The sequence below is a fragment of the Helicoverpa zea genome, chromosome 3 (assembly GCF_022581195.2).
Source record: "Helicoverpa zea isolate HzStark_Cry1AcR chromosome 3, ilHelZeax1.1, whole genome shotgun sequence".
Classification (NCBI taxonomy): Eukaryota; Metazoa; Arthropoda; class Insecta; order Lepidoptera; family Noctuidae; genus Helicoverpa; species Helicoverpa zea.
In genome coordinates, this window is record NC_061454.1 from 14,047,684 (window position 1) to 14,069,754 (window position 22,071).

A 22,071-nucleotide genomic window follows, 5' to 3' on the forward strand; every position below is an offset into this window, starting at 1 on the left:
ACGAAAGATACAAAGGTTCCCAAAATCAACCCCATCTGCTAAGGAACTAGGGTATAATCTTTTCTATATTGTGTGTTTCATTCATTGTCAGGTATTATCGATTACTTGGTGCTATAGCCAGTCTATGGCGGGTATGTATGGTGACGTAGCGATCACGCCACCTTCTTCATGCCCTTTCTAGCTCTCTGATTGGTCACAAGGCGTGAACCCCCACCCCAAACAAAAATACGACACATTCAACACGTTTAGGGCTGCCAGGTCTAATCGATTAGCATCTCGATTTGAAAATTTTGAGAATATATATATCTCTTTTGTAAATTAAGGACCTGCTATAAACTTCAATGTAATAAAATCTGTTTAAAAGAGATTACAAAAATATGCTAACTCCTAGTACGCTTCAACCGGCTGTAGTTGAGTTTTAAACGCATTTTAATCAAACTTCATTTCGATTCAATCGATTCAGTGTCAAATTGTTTTGTAGAGTACAACACTAACTGGTTCGGATTTGCTGGACGTTACGAATCCCGCTAGTGTTTACCTCGAATTAATTTGAAAATTTGGTGATAATTTACAAGTGTAATATACGCAGTGGCCCTGGAAGGACACTAGGTGAGTATTTCACTTCAATATTTTGTAATTAGTCCTGTGTGAAAATAATATACCGATCGCAAAAAATATAACCTAAAAGAAAATTCTATGCGAGATTTCTTATTTGAATTTTCTTGTTATACTTGACTGCACATTAAAATATTTCCTTTAAATTGTTTTTATGACAACGTTGAGCTGATTTAGTGTCATTATCCTGAAATTTTGACCCTTATTTTTGTTATAAATACCCTCAGACGATGTTTAACTATCGGGATTTCTTCATTTCATTACTCACTTAATTAATATTTATCGGGAGCGGTTCCACGTGCGGAATATTCATTAAAATTAGCTAATTATGTCTGGCCACCTGATTTTTTGCTTAAAAGGTTGAATCATTATTGTTTTCATTTTCGATTTTAATAAAAAGAACAACACAGCTTCACTGGTTTGTTTTGTGCGGCGTATCTTATTTGTTTATAATTTTTATCATAACAAAATTATATTGACGATAACTGGTAAGTACCGACTGCGATAACTTCTGTATATCTCTTTCAATTTTCTGATAAACCATGGCTATGATTTTAAATAAATAAAAATCAAATTCCTTTTTTCAAAGCTTAATTTAATAAATACTCAATGAATGTTGAGTTTCCTCATAAAATGTTGACCACTGCCATGTTAATATTTTTATGCAGTGCATGTTGTTAAATATTTTAAGAATGGTCCATCAAGGTTTATAGAGCGAGATGAACTGACAATATTAAATGATTAATATGAGATGATACATTGTTCAATCATTCTAGTGGTTTGCTGTAATATGTTACATGTAATTTATATGTTTTGTTAGTTGTGAAAAGCACAGCTGAAATTTAATTTTCTCTCATTTGTGAAATTATTTATCAGCCAGCATACATGGTGAGCACACAATTGTTTTTTATTTAGCAACTTTCTTCAATTGGTTTATAAAATTCCATTTCCATAATGTCATTGTTAACAATGTCGTATGTTGTGAAAGTTCCACTCTACTCTAGGTTTAGGAGTGGGATACAAATCACCAGTGTTTTCTAGTGGTTTTGATCATATGGCTAGGGAGGGGCAAACCTGGATATTTATATTCTGGGTCCTACCGCACATTCTAATTTTGCTAAAATAACAACTTCATTTGTATTTTCATCATGCTTTATTGCATCATAATATAATTTTGCATACATATAAAAATGCAAGTTTGGATGACTATGAGGATATTATATGGGTATTGTATTATGTATTATAGATTTTTATGAAACTTTATAGCGGTACTATAGGTTGCTTATTACGTGGGTCTGGGATGTAGTTCCCAGCAATGCAAATAAGCTTGTAAGGATATCTGAATACCCAGTGTGTACATACATGCGCAAATGCCTGTGCACTATAATATATCCTGCGCAGTTGATTAATCTTCTAATATGAGAACAGCCACCGTGGCTGATAATCGGCTAGGAGGACGACATCATTACATATGCAATTTAATTTATTGTACAATCCAACATTTAGCATCAATTGTCATCAAAACATTAGTATCGAACGCGTGAACCGCTTGGGATAAAGTTGTTACCACAGCCCACATAATCTGAAGTTATTCGCACGGCAGGGTCACGCAAGGCCGTGGACTTTGCACTTCCCGCTCAGGTCCCCCAAATTGCGCTCATCACGCGTCGTGTGCGCACGTGTGACGCCCGCTGCTACCAACTGCAACAGATTTCTTTGTAGGGAAAAATATGCATTGCAGGGGGATTAAAAATATGCAAAAAGTAACTTGAAATTATAAGTAGACCTTATCGCGGTTTAAAAAATGCTTTTGCAATAAAAAAAATAGTTGGCTTAGTTCAACTTACAAGCCTTTATTTCGGAGTACCAGTACAAGTGCTCAGCGAAATAGTAGGTCGCTGCTGGAGAAGCCAAAGACATTAATCTGTCTGTGTTAAAGTAATCGAATGTACATAATTTAGAAAGGTTGGCCCTATTCGATGCTTAGTTACATTTGGTCCATCCTGCAATAGATTGCTAATGCCCTTAACTTGGTACAGTTCAATTTATAAAAAAAGATATGACTTTGTTTCGCAAATTAATTAGGTATCGTTGATGAGTTTCCGACTCCGTTAATTGGCTGTTATAATATTTTCGATGATTTTTAATTGACCTTGTCTTATTTCCTTACTCGTTACAGTTCCAAAACATATAAAAGATACCGCCCATTATTTTGATCAAAAAATATTTTGAATGGTCTTTAATAATTATTTGATGTTACGCCTTCAGTCCCAGTATGACATTGTTTCTCAAGAAATTATTCCTTGAAACTGTCGCAAACCTGACGACTGTCGCTAATGGATAGTACTCATTCCATGGACATCAAATATGGCGGAATGTTAAGGGTCAACAAACTTGGTAAAAGCTTCAGTACACAAAAGCTTTTAAATCTTACTCCCGTCGGAGCAGCCTCAATAAAATATTTATTGCTACCGTTGTTTATATTTCATAGTAAACTTTTAAACTATTTATTCCCCTTTGTTGTTTTATTTGATTAAATAGTTTTATAAGAGTTGAGAGTCGGGCGCGCCGCACTTTTCTCTCTCGGTTGTCTGCAAAAGAAAGTGGCGTTCAATTTTGTTGTGCAGTAACTACGTAATTCATGTCGGTTGTATTGCACGCAACCAGCTTGACCGTTGCGCTTGACAAACCAACAAAACCTGTAGAAAAACGTTTAGGAGGCCGAACTGTTTGGACGGGGTGAGATTATTGTAATCATTAGTATAGTGCTGCGAAAACCAATGAAAGTTGTATTTTACACCGAGCCATTGCCATGGCCATGGACTTCGCTTAAACAAGACTCCTCAATCGTTGGATGAAAATAAATATCCGTCATTGCTTGTAACCCGGCACGGGGTTTTTACTCCCACCGTTCTACAGTAAAATTTAAATGGTATAGGGAACCAATGAAACAACACAATTATATTTCACTTCCATGTATTTTACAGACAATCTAAGTTATTATATAATGCTGTAATAGACAAACAAGAATAATTGCACACAGTACAGGGCTGACCGCCCCAGACCACTATGTCTCGGGTTCCACAGTGGTCTGAAGGGGCAACCTCTGTCCAAATCCTATACCTGTGAACATGAGTATGATGATTCTAAACAAGGCCTCAGGGCCGCTTTGCAAGTTCGAGAGGTGAACACTGGTGACTGGTAGCTCAATCGTTAAATGAAGTAATCACTATGCTGCACACACGCAGGCAGATAATAAAATTAATACAAATCTCTTGTTAGGCAAGGCTCACAAAGTACTCTCTCTCTGCATACAAATCCCTAGTCTGAAAGTCTCTCCCTCAGTCTCTCAAATAGCTCCAATTGGCATCGGTGATAGACGGGGTCCGTCTATCTCCACACGGAAATCGTGTCCTCCGGGGTATGTTGAACAGGACAGATAATCACACAGCACTCACGCACAACACAAGGTACCTGACGTCTTCATGTAACGAGGAGCGTGGAGGCGGTAGCCGCCACTGCGGGTCAGCCACGCTGTCACAGCTCACCCGTCGGACCGTACCTGGCCGACGAACAGTCGCAAGACCACGGCGACACCAAACACCCACGCGGTGACCACGTGCACAAGAGTAGCCTGAGATTAAGGCCATCCTAAAAAACCAGACCTGTAGACAACAACCCTGTATGAACGCATGATCTACACGAATTCCGAGAGGAACAGAAACACGTACAATGTACCTACTCACAGGAAACTCCAAAATATGCTCCGAAGAAATAATGGCCGACAAGCATCAGAAACAGTCGGGAACAAAGTCTGCTTCCATTGCAGACGGATCCTGGATAAGGCTGAGCGGGAAACGATGACTTAACAAATAACTCAATTATCATTAACTCTTCCTCCCTTCAGCTACAGTAGACTGAACTATAAACAGATAGCCAAAGACAGGCAGTTATGTTTAGTGTTCCGCACCGTAATTGGAAAAAACTGCATTGTTACGGAATTGGCTTCGTGCCTGCCCCTCATCTCGTCATATTTTTCTCATCTTTCTAGCTTCTAGGAAAAATATTCTTAGTTCATTACTTATCGGAATTGAAGATAGTTTACAAAGAGTATAAACTTATAAATACAATGTGACTCTTTGAACATAATATCCGGTTTTTAAGATAATGCTACTTGGAGGTCATTATCTCATCGGACAAGATGTTTTTGTCGGCGTGCCCTACGAAGTTTAGTCCAAAGGGCGACGCGCCCTCACATCAGGCGAGCCGCCTTTATCTGCGAGACTGCGACCCACTTGTCTTTCTTCAGATAAAGGCAGTACCCACCTCGTTCTTTGCACCCAAGCTACCTGATACAGACTTTATGTAAATAGTGTCATGTGATGATTAAACACATGCATATTGGTAAGCAGTGTTAACGATTATTTTAACTTTAAACATGTTTCGGGTTCTGAGTCATCGTTTTATTACAAAAATGTTTTGGAATACAATCTCGTTATTTAATTTCATTATTGTCCATTAATTTTGATCAGATTTAGGTAACACTTAATTTGTACTCTCGTGACAATAATGTTCGAACAAAACTTGTCTTGGTTCATAGTTCAGAGAATATAATCAGTAACATTTTTATCATTTATCTGGTCGTCTCGCATCCGACTATCCGGCGGAGAGCTTGTCCTTCGATTGTTATCACTAGCTGTCTAACTGTTCGTTACCGACACATCATGTCATTTATGTTGTTATTTATCACATGCAAGAGGAACACGGAAGGATCGTATCGTGTTTGTTCATTTGTAATCTCTAGGGCATGACAGAAAAATGAATACGAAGTCCAAAAGGCATAAAACTACTATAATGAAATGTAAGACGATAATTAGGTACTACGTTCAAGGTGATAAACTACCTGTCATTATCGTATCCTAACTCAAATAATATTTTTAACCAATCTGGTTTGCGTTCACTAACCTGAATGCTTACATTAACAGCAATTATAATGCATATGCATCAGCCGTTGCAGTTGAGTTAATAAATAACACGGTCGATGCAGTCGCTCCTCGCGCTATAAAGCATATTTCACGATAATCCACTTCCAATGCTCCAGGTATAAGATTACAAGCATTCATTTGGCTCTAGCTGTCTATTATCCGATCAGACATCCTGCGCGCCTTCATTGATCTATCTTCTATTAGCTATGCTTATAATATAGTATCTGCATAATTTATGTTACAAGGCTAACGTTTCTTGTGATCAATGTGTATCATATTTCTCATACTTTTCCGTCGTTATCTCTCAGTATATTTTTATTTACGCCCATTAAGGGGTTTTATGTCGCTTTTCTTCATTACTTTTTAAACTAACTGATACGCTATTTCGAGAGCAATTAGTCCTATTTCACCGCAACGCGCAAACTGTATTGGATAGCTTGTCGATATCAATCTGCACTGATTCCCGATTTTCGGAGTGTTACCATTAGCTTAGTTTGTGTTCTTATTTTTCACTGTTCCCGGTTTTTCCATTGTTCTTTCGATTCGAAAATCTTCGACTCGATTCTGTTGACTGTTGATACAGTTGCCAAAATGTTACCAAGAGACTACTGATTTTCGAATCCTCTTATAAATGGCTAGGTTTAAAACCAGAAGTATCCCAGATACAAACAAAAGCTTTGCAAGGCTAAAGCAAATGAAGACAAAATGCTTGAATATAAACGTCTTGAATACAAGTTATTTCTCTCGAGCTAGGTCTTTCAGCACGCGCGGTGGGGCTAAGTGTGTCAAGGGGCGAGAGTTCATAGGGACACGCGTGCCTCACACTAACACTTTGGACTGGTGGCTGCATAGCACATGACCGCTGTGTCTTGTACCCGATCATGTTTACTGACACACATAGATTACGCGCCCAGCTTACTATCCTTGGAGTTTGTACTGCAAGATGGAAAGATATTATGTGTCACATTGTTTGTTACTCAAATAGACTTATCAGTAATCGATTTGTTGACTGGGTGGATGATGAATCTGTACGATAAAGCGTTTTCGAGACAAAATAACTGCTCATCTAATTTAAGAAAAGTTATTTATTTCTATGTAGTTTTTGAACTCAAATCTACCCTGTAATGATCGATGTGCATTTTAGTTCGATAGCAATTTCCTGTTCCAAACATTTTAACCCCTATTATGGCGAAGTGTTTTGGCCTCCAAACTTGCTGCTAACCGGATGCCCGCAGTAAGTGACCACCATAATATTTAAACGCATTATCTTGTGGGGGATGTAAACGAGAGAACAGTCCACCCATATTTGATTACACTGGAAGTAACGCCCGTCCCGTCTATTCTCGTCCGGGAGTACGGACTTCGCCCCCAGAACCGAGCCCGGCCATTATCCCATCGTCCCGTCTGCGCGAGAGTTGCTTTCCGGCGAGTACCATCCGTTTGTAGGGCGACCACACGAAGGGTCTTTGTTCAAACCCATTTAAACTCTTCTATCATCAAAAACAACTGAGATTTCATTTCACGTCAGTTACCTTACTGGAGTTACAGTAACAGTATTGAACGATTTTGCAACAAAAGTTACATAAATACGCCATAATCAATTAACCTCAACAAACAGTTGAGCGCACGTCGAACTCTGACCGCTGGTTTTATTATGTAATTGACATTCCGAAACCACAAGCATTAATTTATTACTATTTCCTAGTATCGCGCATTCTGTTTGATCATGTGTATTTTCCGGATCACTGGTTCCTGTGTATCTGATGTGTACCTATGTTTAGTAGGAGAACTAGTTTTATTTGCCCGTGTACAAAACTGAAGCAAGTTTTAAGCTGTACACACGATGTTCCCCGGTTAAGTCGACCGACCGACTGAAGCTCGTAAGTAGTTTCATAAGTATGCGTCAACGACGGTATTAGAAAAGTTTGTTTTGAATTAAAATATTAGTGCAATAACCTTGCTACCAAGATTGTTTTTATCTGTAGCTCAATAACGTGATATCTTTAAATAAGTTTGTCTGCTTTGTTATTTTGTCCTCATAACCGTCTGTCCTTTCCTTTTTGTTTGGTTGTTGTTATTTATATTATGATCTGATCTTATCTCCGCGAATCATTCAACCGTAATGATTCATTCAATTAGAACGAATCTCTTGTCGATATCTCGGCGGTCTGTTTACGTACACATATTATATTGAACGATCTTACTCATGGGAGCGTTCAGTCGCTTCCCAGATTGAATTGCGTCACTCATTCATTAACAAGGAATTGCATTTCCTTGTATGTTACGTCGATGTTACTCTTTAGTCTAGAGTTCAAAGTTAATATATTATCAATTTATCCTGTATGACTGTTCAGGCTATTTTTTATGAGTGTAAAATCCACAAGTGCAACAAAAGCATGAAACAAATGACATATTATTCAACATATGCGTCACAAAAAATCTGAAGAGTTAATCAGTAAGTGCAAAGTCCGGAACGTCTACGAACAACAAAGAACATGGTTACTGCACACGGAGCGTGCTTAGGTCATTCAGCCGCACGTTTTGCCCATTGTCTCACGTGTGTAGGAGTCTTTATAACACAACAAATAACTTGTCATCTTATATCCTCCGCACCATTAGCTCTTATATCATCGAGTTTAAAGTTCAGTTTAGCTTGACACCTTCCGCAGGATGTCCCGATTTGTTGTTAAGGAATTATTCTATTCGCAGCTTCTGTAATGACAAACAATCGGTTTTTATTAAGCTCATTAAACAAGTAGGATATCTGTTATCGTCGTCTGCCTAATTATTGGGAAGTGTCTGCTGACTTTGTATTACTTCCCAAGAACCTTTGAAAGAACCCTACGATTGTAACATGAAATGCCTGATAAAACATGAAGTTCTCAAGCAATCGTTTTGTTTCATGCTGAAACAATAAAAGCTTTGCTCCACAATGTAATTATTATTCCAATATTTGAACATTCAATAAACAAAGGAGTCGTGTCTAAAGAAAATCTAACATGTCTGAAAATAACTTCGATCTCCAGGGGCTGTTTCACGAATGCTTACAGACTCATGCTGACGTCATCAAGAGAACACTCAAGATCTGTGTTCTTCATAAACTCCAATTTTTCTTATTTCTTGACTCACTCAAGATTTCAGGAGATTTATTGGATTTTTTCGTACTGGCACTACCAGCAGACAGAGCAGTGCTTATCTTTATGATAAGAAGATAAAAATCAATAACAGACTGAAATAAAAATCTTTAAGCAATACTCCTTGCCTGCGATCTCCGTAAATATTTTAATTGGTATGCATTACTGGTTTAGTATGTTTACCAACATCCTCCTTTATAATGTCGTTCTGTATGCAGATCGGCTTTGCACTGAAAGCCAAAGCCAGTCAATTGCGGATTAGCTTCGTCGTCCAAATAACAACCGGCGTACACCCTGTTAGGCTGTCGTGGGGAGGGTGACCTTCTATAACCCACTACGACTACATTCGGAGTTTGATTAATGGAAGCGGGTTGGACGGCCGGCTGAGTGCAGATGCACCAAGCTATAGAGATGTTTGTGCTCTCGTATTGATGTCTGGCGAGCCTACCAAGCTTTCGCAGTCGGTTTTGAAATCGAAGGTCTGATCAGGGAGCTAATTCTATGGAGTGTTTAAAATTACACACTCTTTAAAGCTCTATCCCGTGAAAATCTTCCTCGTAAAATATTTGCTTCATATAACAATATAGTCTTTAAATTACCCCGATGTGATGTTTTATGATAAAACTGACTAGCTGCTTGTTGTATGTAACTCTAACTTGTAATCACGAGAAAAATACCAGCCCATCATTATGTGAAGTAAATTATGTATAATGACGCTTGACGTTGTTTCCTAACGCGACTTATTGTTTTCGCTTAAAATTATGTGTCCAAGGTGAGATCAATCACCGTAAATGGCAGTTCTGAAAGCTATTTTGAAAGACATGGTTTTGATAAATATTTTTATGCGTAACAGAAATGCGGTGACGTAGGGAGTCTGGATGATGTATCAACAATCACGGCCACGTGTGGCTGTGTATCGCACGATCACGCCACCGCGTCTACCATGGGCTCCTAATTCACTTTTATCTAAATCGCATTCTGTCGCACTCTCCGATTCTTTCAAACAAGATTGTTGGTTTTCGTCCGCGTGAGAAAACAAGTCGAGTTCGCCACACGTGGTACAGTCCCTTCACCGTTCCACGTCACTGGTGCTTTTCGAGTTTCGACTCAGTTTCCGAACGCGCACCGCGCCGGCCGGACACACCGTGCGTTTGCCGAACATTAGACTAAAGTTACTTTTTTTTCTCTCTTTTATCGAGTGGCTGTGATAGTCGTTAAGTGATATTTTAATATAGTTCTAGGTTACCAGTTACTGTTAAGCCGGTAAGTGAATTAAGTTTATTACAGTCATGTGTTACCACGTGAAGTACAAAGTTTAACCGTGTTTCGAACAGTTATAATTACCCTTGTTAAGGGTTCTTAGCGATAACATAACGCATAAGATGAATTAAAATAGTATCGTAGATTAAATAATAGTATTGTGCGTTATCATGTGTAAACAAACTACATATTATTTAATTCTACAGAACGCGCAACCCGATTGATAGCAATCTTTTCGCACCTGACTTTATTTGTAATTGAATATAAAGTTAACAAAGAGGTCTGGCGATTGGCTTAACTTTTTTTTTGCTTAGCGTCTAGAACTTTCACATTTGAGGTTATTCTACAGTAATTATTTGCGGGTAGACGAATAAAATTATTAGGAAAAATTAGCATTTACATAATTAACCCCACATTTATGGTGTAGAAACCCCATCAATGTGTTTTACTATTCTTACTCAATGAACACATCAACATAGACTTATGTTTATTTAGACAAGGCGGATATTCCCGAGGTCAATACCTAGCGAATAGTACCCGCGTCATTCGCAGAATTTGTACGATACATTGTATCAGTCATTTCTAATGATCACTTGTCAGAAATTCTTATCGTCTAGTGTAAATATTTAATTGCCTTCACGTTTTTGTTGCCAAATTGTAATGGGTTTGTTCGACACACAAAGGGTTAAGCTGATCAAAATTGGAACATGAGGTTGCTTCAGTTCTCTTTGACTTTTTTAACTTCATTCAAGTCTGCTGATTAAACTACAAGCGTTTTCCTTATACCAAACTGTCATGCATTCAATATCGTATTTTTTTTTTTTCAAACACCTTTTCCTGATGATTTGAGGTTTTTCTAAAAGATGTTTGTCGAAGTCTTGATGTTGACTCTGTTGGTTGGCAACACAACCCATCTCACCCATGCTCATGACGACTGTTACTTTCGCTTTTAAGCAATTTAATGATTATGACCGCTCTCTTACCTCTTTTGAGTAGTTCTTGAGACCTCAAAAAATTTCATTTTTTCATTCTTTTTTTTTTCAATTTTCGTAAAAAATTAGATACTGTTCCGATGACTAAATGAACAGTTAGAACTAATTCGAACTTGACCAAGTTCTAATTGAATCGTCACAATGTCAATCCTATTGTTATTTTTAGCAAAGTACACATAAATATGTATAAGTATTTCGAATTTAAATACATAAGTGGGTAATGAGTCAATGACTACTTGAACGGGGTCATCCTTCTTTTAATTATTTATTTATTTTAGAAGATTTGCATAAACCCCGCTATTCAGACGTTTCTGCTTTCTTGTTACCTTGTTCTGCAGAAGTTTCTCCTTTCTGTATTCTCTCTGAAAGACTTCAATCTTCAAATACATCTTAGTATTCAAGCCGTTACGTGTCAATTTTGCTTGCACATCAACCCCTGCTCCCCTTGTAATAAAGCGAACCTTGACATTGAATATAAATAGGGCTGCCATCCGTCCGGGTTTCCCCGGATTTGTCCTCTTTTGGAGGCCGTCCGGGGACCGTCCGGGCGGGGTTTCAAGAAGTGTCCGGGGAAAACCCGGACATTTTTCATGTAAGGAAACGCCTCATTGAATTTAAGTATATGTTAATAGTAAATGGATTACAAATTAGGTAATATTTAAAAAAAAAAATCGTACTCATTCGGGGAAAAAATACGATTTACGCCAAATGTCCGGGTTTTTTTAATGTTTGTCCGGGTTTGGCGAAATTCGAGATGGCAGCCCTAAATATAAAAGACCTTGGCCGGATACACGCGAAACTGTTTAGAATTTTCGTTTTCTTAAGATAAAATATACGAAACTGTTGGCAGGTATTGTCTTTTAAGAAGCTCTAGAGATGTGTAGTATGTTACGTATGGGCACATGTTTATTGACGCATTTTCCTCCTTTCAGATATTCTCGTATGTCCTTCGTGATTTTCTAGCTAATGAGTGTCATGACTGGGTTTTCGTCTTCACACAAAAATTTATCAGATATCTATTAATAATCCTTACACAAGTTTCCAATTGTTTTACCCTATGTGGATGGCTACTCAGACTTCACATAATGCTCTCGTACATTATAAAGGAAATCGTATCTTTATCAGCTTTTTAATTTTAGTTCTGTGTGCTGTTAATTTTCATCAGTCGAGTGATTCTCATCAGCGCACTCCGAGATTAAATAATTCAATTTACTTATCAACATCACGTATGAAGCTGTTGTTCAATAATTGGTATTCTGTTATCGCATGTGTTATGTGATTCCAAACTATGACTTTATATGCAATTATCATCGATACGGTTTTAATTTAAATAAACACCTCGTAAATCTCCCACAGATAATAGAGGACAGCGCGTATTGTAGCTACCAGGCGATAAGAAATCACGAGGTGGTATAATGGGTCAACGTGATGATTTATCAATAGCGTGAATAGCCGAAAAACAAAAAGTAGTGAACTATTGTGCTTATACACTTGAGATACTGTCAGACGTGCGCCTTCTTCCAACACTAGTGTTTTATGCCCAAACACAGGTATCACCTAAGAACGCCTTCATGACGGCGAATACGCACAGAGGTCATTGATCCGATCCTGCATTGTCTGGCGCGCCTACTCTTTCACTACCACTGATGAAATGGCTCGCTTAATTAAATACACACGCCATAATGCATAGAAACAGGTGTGCGCGTAATAATAATATGAGAATATAGTCACGCGGCAGCAGGTACGCAATTACACATGGCCGAGAAACCTTAACACGTTATCTAACTGTTGCGTGTATGATGTATAGACTAGTGCACCAGTGTTTTCACTTAATGTGAGTAACTACACACTTTCCAAAAATAATGACAAAACAAAAAATAAGGGACAAAAAAGACGCAGCAATTCAAACATTTATAAAATTAAAGCAAACAAAAGTAGAATGTTTTATTCAAAGTCTTCAAACACAGCTGCCGGAGTAACAAAGTAACAGAAATGTCTTTATCAGAATGTTAATAAAGATGTTTTATTTTTACTCTTTTACGCACATGGGTTCGTGGCAACTCGAGTACGGTACTTAGAATTCACAAGGCGAATTCCGTGGAAGACCGAAGTGTCCTTCTTGTTTGACTCGACTTTGATCAGCAAAATAAGGTTACGAGGAAAGACTTTGGAACTAAACAAACAAAAATAATGGACAATATTGCTGTTTTGCTAAAGAACGACGTTGTCTTATGTATTTTTGATTAAATGTGACTTTCATCTTCTTTTCGAGGTCATTCTTTTTGCTGACAGTCTTCATTTTTACGCAGTTTTCTTTTTAGGTGATACCTTTTCAACAATCCTCGTAACTTAGCATCTTAAGCCTGGACATCCAACGCTACTTGTGGTGTCCCAATATCTAAAAATAGGTTTCTGAAGGCGACACTCCGCTGTGGAATAATAAAGTGACCTTTCGAGCTATTGAACTTTCCACCGAGGCTATCAGTTCGGCCGATTGTAGGTGTAGAGAGACGGTGGTATCATGTTGTTAACCCGCTGATAACCCAAGAATGGTAATACAGGCGCCGTAAGGACACTCACGGACGGGCCGTCGCTTGGCGGATACCGATACTGATAAATTGATTAATAAACATGTTTTTATGCACTGAAATGCATTATTGCTATCAATAATTACTGATTATTAGAAGGAAATGCTGTCCCGTTTCTCTTATCGATAAGTTATAAATATTTTTTTGTTTCATAATTTATTTTAATAACTAGCTGTTGCCCGCAACTTCGTCTGCGTGGGCAATATAGAATAGTCAAAATACTACTTATCCTGTAGGTGCATTCTTTCACGTGACAGTATAATTAGGATTAGCACTTAGCAGTCGCATAGATTCATTGATCAAGGTTGTGTTGTGGATGTGACCATTTATCTAAACAAAAGAAGTAAAGTTTGTGACGTTGTGAAAATCTCTGGATCCAGTCAGCCAATTTGGAAAATTATTACGTATGGTGCGTAAGTAATTTTCACAGGAAACAGTTATAATCTATGTCTATATGCTTTGAGTCTGACAAAGCTGTCATTTGTACATTTTCTGCAGCTGCTGCGACTAATCAGAAGCCAGAAAGTCTGTCAGTCTTACCATGTAGTTGACTGGATTGAAGATAGGTAGATAGGTAGTCGCTCCAAGCAAAATATTGGTACTCAAACAGATTCGGTGACTGGAAGCCAACACCAACATAGTTGGGGAATAGCTGGATGGATGATAAAATGAGTCACCACCATCAGCAGGCGCATAGGGTAGGATAGTTTCACTACTGGGGAGAAACACTTGTATGACGGGGATTTTCTGTGCACTTACTCACTATGGTAAGGCTGACCCCACATTAGGCGTGCGCGATCCTCGGGCGTGTGAGTAGCGCGGGCGTCGCGAGCACGGTGCATGAACGTCGCGTTTTGCTGCCCTGCGGCATATGTGAAGAGTGCAAGCGACGGGCGAAGTGGTAAGAACGCAACTCGAGCAAGCGGCGCTCGAGTTGCGTTCTTACCCCTTCGCCCGCTAAACGCCTGAGCAGTTAAACGTCAAGGAGAGCGGCGCGTGCGCGCCGCGAGCGCGCTGTAGGTTTTGCCAAGATTTTCAAAATATACGCTTGCAATTTGTCATTTCTTGGTGGAGCCAGCAAATCGAAAGAAACATAAGTGTTGTATACTGTGCGTCACTACCGCACACCGGGAAAATTTCGCTCTTGCGGAGGACATTTATATACCATATTTTGTGACACACAGGACGACAGTAAGTATCCACCGAAACACTTTCAAAGATCTGATGAACGAACAAATCAGACCTGACTTGGTCACCTGGGGTCAATCAGAGCTCTATGAAGCGATCATATGCTTTGGCTCCTACTGTTATTGTGGTTTCTGAAAATTTATTCACCTCATTCAACGATGAATGTAATTCTGATGGTACTATTAAGAACACTTGCTTAGCGCAGAAGCTGACGTTGGCAGGCCGACTCTTTTGACTTCTCGAATAGGATACCATTGGTTTTTGTGCAATGCACACCTGCAATGCATGCTGGATTAGGATAGGATACAGGTGGATAGGATTTGCAACAGAAAACAATTCTGTCTTTGTGATTGAATGACATCAAACGTAGTTTTATATAAAAGGTGTTTTTTAGACTTGGCTCGGGTCTTACTGAGACTGTTCGTAATCGTGACCAGTGTATTTGCGATCAGAAGTTGAAAGTAAGCATGTCTCTGGTATGCGACGCGCAATTTGTACGTTTTCAGACGCATAAAGCATTTTACGTGTGTATGGTATTAAATCGAGAAAGCTCCCATTTCTTATCTGCACTTTGTATCTGGGCTTCCTACATTACCTACCTACCTCACGCTTAGCAGCGCTTGCGAGAGACAGATCCTCATTTCTTCTAGGATTAAGTTTACATATGTTGCATCAGAAAAAATAATTAAGGTCTACTTAATACTACTCACTCAAAGTAATTTGTTTTAAGGCCACCACATTAGTGGAAGATAAGCTAAACTATGTTTATGGAAAAATCCTGATATGAACTCCATCTGTAACTTTAAATGATAAATAATTGTTATACTAAAGTCATCATTTTTGACATAATGTTCAAAAAATAATTTAGATGGCACCGTTTTAAATTTGGCTGAGAACTATTAATTTTCCTTTCATCAAGGTAATAATTATAATTGGATTTTGATGTGGCACGGCAAACTGACAAACACTATTGAAATGTCTATCGAAAAATTACACTACGTGTTAAAATATGGTGAATTACGGAAAATACACAACTCCATCTGTTGAAATAATAATCCTCTATAAAGAATGTATGGTAATTTATTGTCATTTACCACCTCACTCCTTTGACAAATTTTATGTATTTTATTTAACACAGATTACCACAGATGGAGCTACTTTAACCTTGGCTAAACAAAATTTTCATTTTTTTTTTTCTTCCGAAGTTACTTATGAAGGTGTAATTTTCTGTGTAAAGGTTAATAATAGGCCGATCAACTAATATAAGTACAACATTCAAATGTACAGTTTTGACAAACAGATTGCGTGTCGTAATATTTTACATCTTGAATTCACAAAATTAATCATATCTTTTGATAGAGTGAATCGATTTCGATGCAACAAAAACTAAGTAATACCCCAAGTTACGTAGAATTTTTGTATATAAGCATTGTCTGCATTGAATTCGTAGATTTTACGTGAATCCCGAACGAACAAACAGATAAACAGACAAACAGACAAAAATGACAAAAATGATAGAAATGGGTTCTGTTAGTTATCCTTTAACGTGCTGGCTATTTTTTTTGTCAATTTCGTCAATGTACAAAAATTACTTTTCTACAGATTTATTATATGTATAGACATGGTGATAACTTGAATGTAAGAGTTAGTAGAGTAACTCCTTTTGGTGGTACAATTTAGACCCTTTCTAGACTTCTTTTGAATTCAATGAGTTCCTTGACTAACCTTATACCAATGTCTTGAGGGATTAATACACAAGACATAATGTATCCTTTAAATATAATTTCAACTCTACACATGTGCACAGCGCAGTGTACCGTAGAAATTATGCAGCAACACGAAATTGAGTAACGCGGTCAGTTGCACTCGGCCCCGTCGTACTAGTGTTGCGATCGGTATTTCATATCGACATTGCTAACGGAGACCACTCGGATTTCGATACCGATTCCAATATTTGCGTATATTGGATCGAGCTAAAAGTCTCGAGATTTAAATCTTGCTCAATCTCGTCGAGGACATGAGTTGAGCCATTTCGTATGATTTGCGTTATATTTATATGGAGCATGCAAGCCTTATGTGCTCGGGCGACGTCTCGTTGCTAGGTCCTGTTAGAATTCTAAATTTCCTTTAAGCCTTCATATGTATGCAAATTCAGTCTCGCCCCTATTTCTTTGGCCAAAATGCTCAATTTCAATGTAAATTCTATTACCCCTTACAAGTACTTTGTATCGTCTCTTATATAGTATTTAATTTTTTTGGGCGTTCGAGGGTATCATTAGAGTCGGTGAGCTTTGGGTCATTGCTCTCCCGTGGTCGTGAGTTTGAGTTTATCTCGTTATTGTGGTGCATTCTTTCCAAATATTTGGTCTGTTCGTGGAAGTAATAAATTCTTCAAACAATATACAGAAACATGTAGTTCAGTGGCCATGGTCTCATGGACGGAACGTACGTAGCGGGTGTTTTAGTGTTGGGTTTATTTCTGAAAGCAATTGATTCCTTACACTAGTGCTCCATACATATCGAGATGTAAAATACTACAGGAGATGAGCGTGTTGTATGTAAGTGATGTTTGGCCTTGACAATGACGCCCAATAACCATTGTATACTTATTTGATCGGTGTATGAAAATACAATGACCTACCGAGCATCGATGTGATCATCCGAATATACGATACGATTGACGTAAATAGAAACCTATTCAATAAAATTCTATGACGAGAATTAATTTCTTAGCATCTATGATTTCAAATTATAGCCGGTTGTGTAATGGATAGTTGCAACTTTGCAGAAAGTTGCAGACAGCGACTAAGCATTTTCATAACTCCCGTCAGAGACATTTAAGTATGAATAAAGATTTATTCTGCTGATTATCTTTAGTACTTTTTTTTGCAAAAGTTCCTTCTTGCAACCAGTTAATTTAAATTAAACCAAGGTTTGCATTATTTATATTTTGATTTAAATAGTTCGAGCCAACCTTGGCACAGTATTTTTTATCCTGGCACAAAAACAATCCAAAAAAATGCATAATGTTCGTCCAACACTGGGTCCAAATATTTTCGCACTCGCGACGAACACCTACGTGCTAATCAAAGAACTTTACATATCGGGAAATGACTCATAGCTACAGACAACAAAAGCTAAGTTCAACGCCATTCCCTCATTATGGTAATTGACTTGAATATTTAACAAATGATTTCTTCCGATCGTTTTGGAATGTAAGATTGCCGATTTTCCTATTGATGATTACAAATCCTGATAAATATGTCTGTTCGGTCTGGCGAATGGGAATGGGGTTTTCCTAATTACAAAACCTAAAATCACAGCCTAGAGACAATTCCTGTGTTCATGGTTTTTCCAAGCTACGCGACAATGCCGTTCAACTCTCACATTTACTATGACTCAACTTTTCCAGGTCATTGTATCTATTTCTCTGTAGCCTACGCTAAATACCCTTTATTTGCATTCATAACTTCCCTGAACAGATAAGGCAGTTCATCGTTTGGATATAAACATAATACTTGTTAAATTACGCCATTTATATCCGTAGCAAATATTTTGATTACGTCCACGTCGATTAGTATATCAATTTAGCTAACAATCGAAAGCGTGCAACATGTACTACGTCCATTCATCGTCTGAATGAAGTATACGGGTATGTGGTTCAAATTGTCAGTTGTGATCCGTGACGAGGTCCGAAGTCCATGTTTTTATTTGGTTTCAATTCGTCATGATGTCACTGGCGAATCTGGTGCTGTGTTACAATTGATCGACTGGACTCCGCACCGTATTGTGTGCCGTCGAACCTAAGCTGAGTGCACACATCAGACTACCTTGCACACAAATATTCGACATGAAAAGGTGATACGACGAATTCGACCTATCCAATTTCAAAGTATTGCAAATGTAATATGAACATTATTATGTCGGCTATAGCGGCATGTCATTCTTTTGCGTATCAAAATAAACAAATTAGTATTTGTAACTGATGCAAATATTGATTTTAACTATAGCCTTGCTTTCATAACAGTTCAGTGACATATTTCCCGCAAGGTCTTCGATCCTCTGCAGTTTTAACTGGCGGTTGTTTGTCGTGGTGTTTGTGTGCGTTGTGTGCTGGGGTTTAATTGGGATCGTGTGGTGCTGTGCCATCACGTGCTCGTCTTTATTCCCGTGTCGTGTGTCGCCCGAATAGCCCGTGTCATCAAGCCGTCTGAGTGGTTCCTATACTCGCGTGACACATTGTATTGCAAAATGACGTGAGTAAACTTCTGATTTAAAATAACGTTTATGATGATTTGTGACAGTGTATCGAGCATTTCTTATACGAATCCCGGGGCAGGGTACTGTTTTTGAATACGCGTTGAGTTCTACAGTTTCGGATGCAGCAATAGTCTAGTTTTGGGCAGACTGGACTTCAGGAAAAACAGATCGTTTTCGTATTACCTTTCGTTTTTTATTAGAATTAATTGTGTCTGTCTTCACAGGATACATAATGAAGATAAATAGTGAGCATTAATTGTTAAATGTTAATTAAAAGACGCGAGCTTGTGTAATTGCGTTTGTCAGCTTTGCGCGGAATTTGTCGACGCGACATGACTGTTACATAGGTACTACATTAGTGAACTCAGTCGACTGTCCTAAATGTCTAGTATTATGTTCTTAATGAGAACACTCTGTGCTTACCTTGTCAAAATTCTGTGAAATTGCTTATTCGCCAAACATAGAACGCTGGGGGGTACTTGTGGACAAAATTATATTCTAAAATATCTGAAATCTATACCAGTCTATTACAAAATTACATTATAATTTTGATCGAATAACCTGTTGGGTGTATAATTAATCTCATCTCCTTCCACGAAACCATTTTCATGAGGCATTTCAATATCCGGTAGTTAACCATTCTGAAAACTGACCAATTATGTAGATCGGTTCATTTTGCACAATTCATGGAAAGGCACCTGATAATAACAGTTATTATTCTTTCATTTATCTTTTCCATTTTTTACTTTGCTACTTGTATAAAAAGTAATTAATATTGTTTAGACTCAAGTACTAGGCATGCAGAATATAATTGGAGTATTAAATTACTGGCACGTCTCCGTCTCAGTGTATTGTGGAATTAATTGGACTAATCGAGCTACTTTGTCTGTCTCGGCTTCACGAGGCTCTGACGTCACGACTGGTGCAGACAAGAAGAACCTACCTAGATGTTGGTACCAAGGTGCATAAGGTCAAAACATAATACTTTATGCATCTTGCACTATTTCTTTTGCATAATTTGTATTTGGTTACAAAACCATGGTTTAAGTCTCAAGATGTCATTCTGTTGGAAGAAAACATTCCGCGTAGTTTACATGATGCTCGTTCAAGGCCAAAAATATCTTTTTTATCTTTATTAATACTGGGTACACTGTAATTACTTGGTTCCCAAGAATCGATCAGGTAGCACTGACATTACAAAAATGAAACAAACGTTTGACACATCTGTAAGAAAAGGTATGGGAATTTTTGCTTTCACACCTGTCAACTTTACATATGGATTCATACATATGCAATAACATATGATTCTGGGAAACCATTGCACATTTTCCGTTCAGACAAACCCGATGGATGATATTGCAACTGAACTTTGTACATTATGTCCAAGTCCTCGTCTGACATTTAGCTTATTCCTCTATTTGCAGATTTGCTGGAAATAAATCTGAGTCATTTTGTATTTGATTTCTTTCCTCATAATAAAATTATCCTTATGTTTAATTACATAAGGAAAATTATAGTAGGTAGTTGTAAAAAAAAACTACGATAAACGATATGACTTCGCTACAGGGAAAAATGCATCGTATCATTACTTTCATAGTAGTCCTTTATAATATTCTAAACCACTTGAAAACTCGAAATTAAATTAGGCATCCTGAAGTTATCAAGTTTACAGCTGATAGTTGTAATATTTATGCAGAGGACTCCATAATCATCGAGCACAGATTTAGGAATCAGCACTTGAAATGGTAGAGATAACGTTGTTGACAATTTTAACCACAAATACCAGAAGCAGGTCCTACCGAAATGAGGTCACAGTCCATAGTTTAATTACACAAACGTTGCGGTCAGTGTATCAAGGGCAACCCAATTGCTGCGGCCATTAGTTACCTTTATCTCTGACCGGTTAATGCTTTTTATTGACAAACAGCTGATGAAGATTACGACTGCATGTGTTTATCACAAGTTAAGCTTCGGATTAAGATATTCGTGGTATATTCTTTTTTAGTACTGCTACTATGAGGATTAGGGTTATTTTAAGCTTGCCTAATATCTTTACTGTGTTATATAACAGCATATTTTTCTTCAACTTTCTGTAGATCTAAGCTACATCAAATACTATCTATTTCTTCTCCAACCGAAGGATTACTTTTATTTATTTTTACTCGTTTATCGTCTTCATGTTCGTGACAATTTCGCACGGTCTAGTATCGTCTGACATCTGAATAAGGATTTACTTTCCCACGGTCGTCTTGTTCAACAACACGGAGTTTGTGTTTTCTTTCATTGTCTCTGACATCGGAGACGTTATCCTTACGTTTGAAACTATCATCTTTTTTCTCAGGGTCATGTTTTAGGTTAATCTTGTACTTATAGGATTATTCGCAAAACTAAATTCCTAAAATTCCCGAAATAAACGATACGGCATATAAGTATGTGTACGCATAACTTCACTCTCAAACCTAGATAGCTGTTGTCATCAATACATAGTCTGACCTGCATGGAGTATTTCGTTTGTCGGGGCTAAAATTAACTCGTGGGGGCTCGACTATGACGTACAACCAATGTTTGCACTAAAATAAACCTTGTTTGTGTTATGTTTCGGTTCAAAATTGAGTTTCTGGCTTCTGTTTTTGAAGATGAGTTCTCTGTTTCGGTTTGTGTTTTCAGTTTAATAGATTTTCGCTGTGTTATTTTACGTTGAGCTTGAATGTCAAAGTTCCATGTATACTGTTAGCTTGCTCCAGTTAGTAGTTTTTCTTTTCTTTTGGATCGCTTATTTTTTTGCTTTAGGAATCATGAATGTGTAAAGAATCTCAATGTTCAAGTAAATTCTTGTTATTTCTTATCAGTTCGAAATGATACTCTAATAATAGTTGCTATGAAATAATTCTAGAAATTGGATCATGACACCAAATTAATTTAGCTATGTCATTCATTATTAATTAATGAGTCATTGGACTTATCAAAAGTAATTTGCGAAACATCTAATATTTGTATAATCCCTATATCTTCTATTATAATTGCAAGATATGGAGCAAAAAGTTGAATT

At 37.7% G+C, this 22,071-nt stretch overlaps 1 protein-coding gene across 2 annotated transcripts in view; it reads left to right on the forward strand.

Moving 5' to 3' along the window:
* The first annotated feature begins 346 nt into the window (after nt 1–346).
* Nucleotides 347–22,071, forward strand: part of LOC124645620 (long-chain-fatty-acid--CoA ligase 4) — a 46,881-nt gene continuing 25,156 nt past the window's right edge. The window contains exon 1 of one of the 2 annotated variants that reach the window (XM_047185420.1): nt 347–609. The gene's annotated coding sequence lies outside the window, so the exon portion shown is untranslated. Of the gene's footprint in view, nt 610–9,859; nt 9,998–22,071 lie in introns of those variants that run through there. The other variant, XM_047185421.1, reaches the window with a different exon arrangement.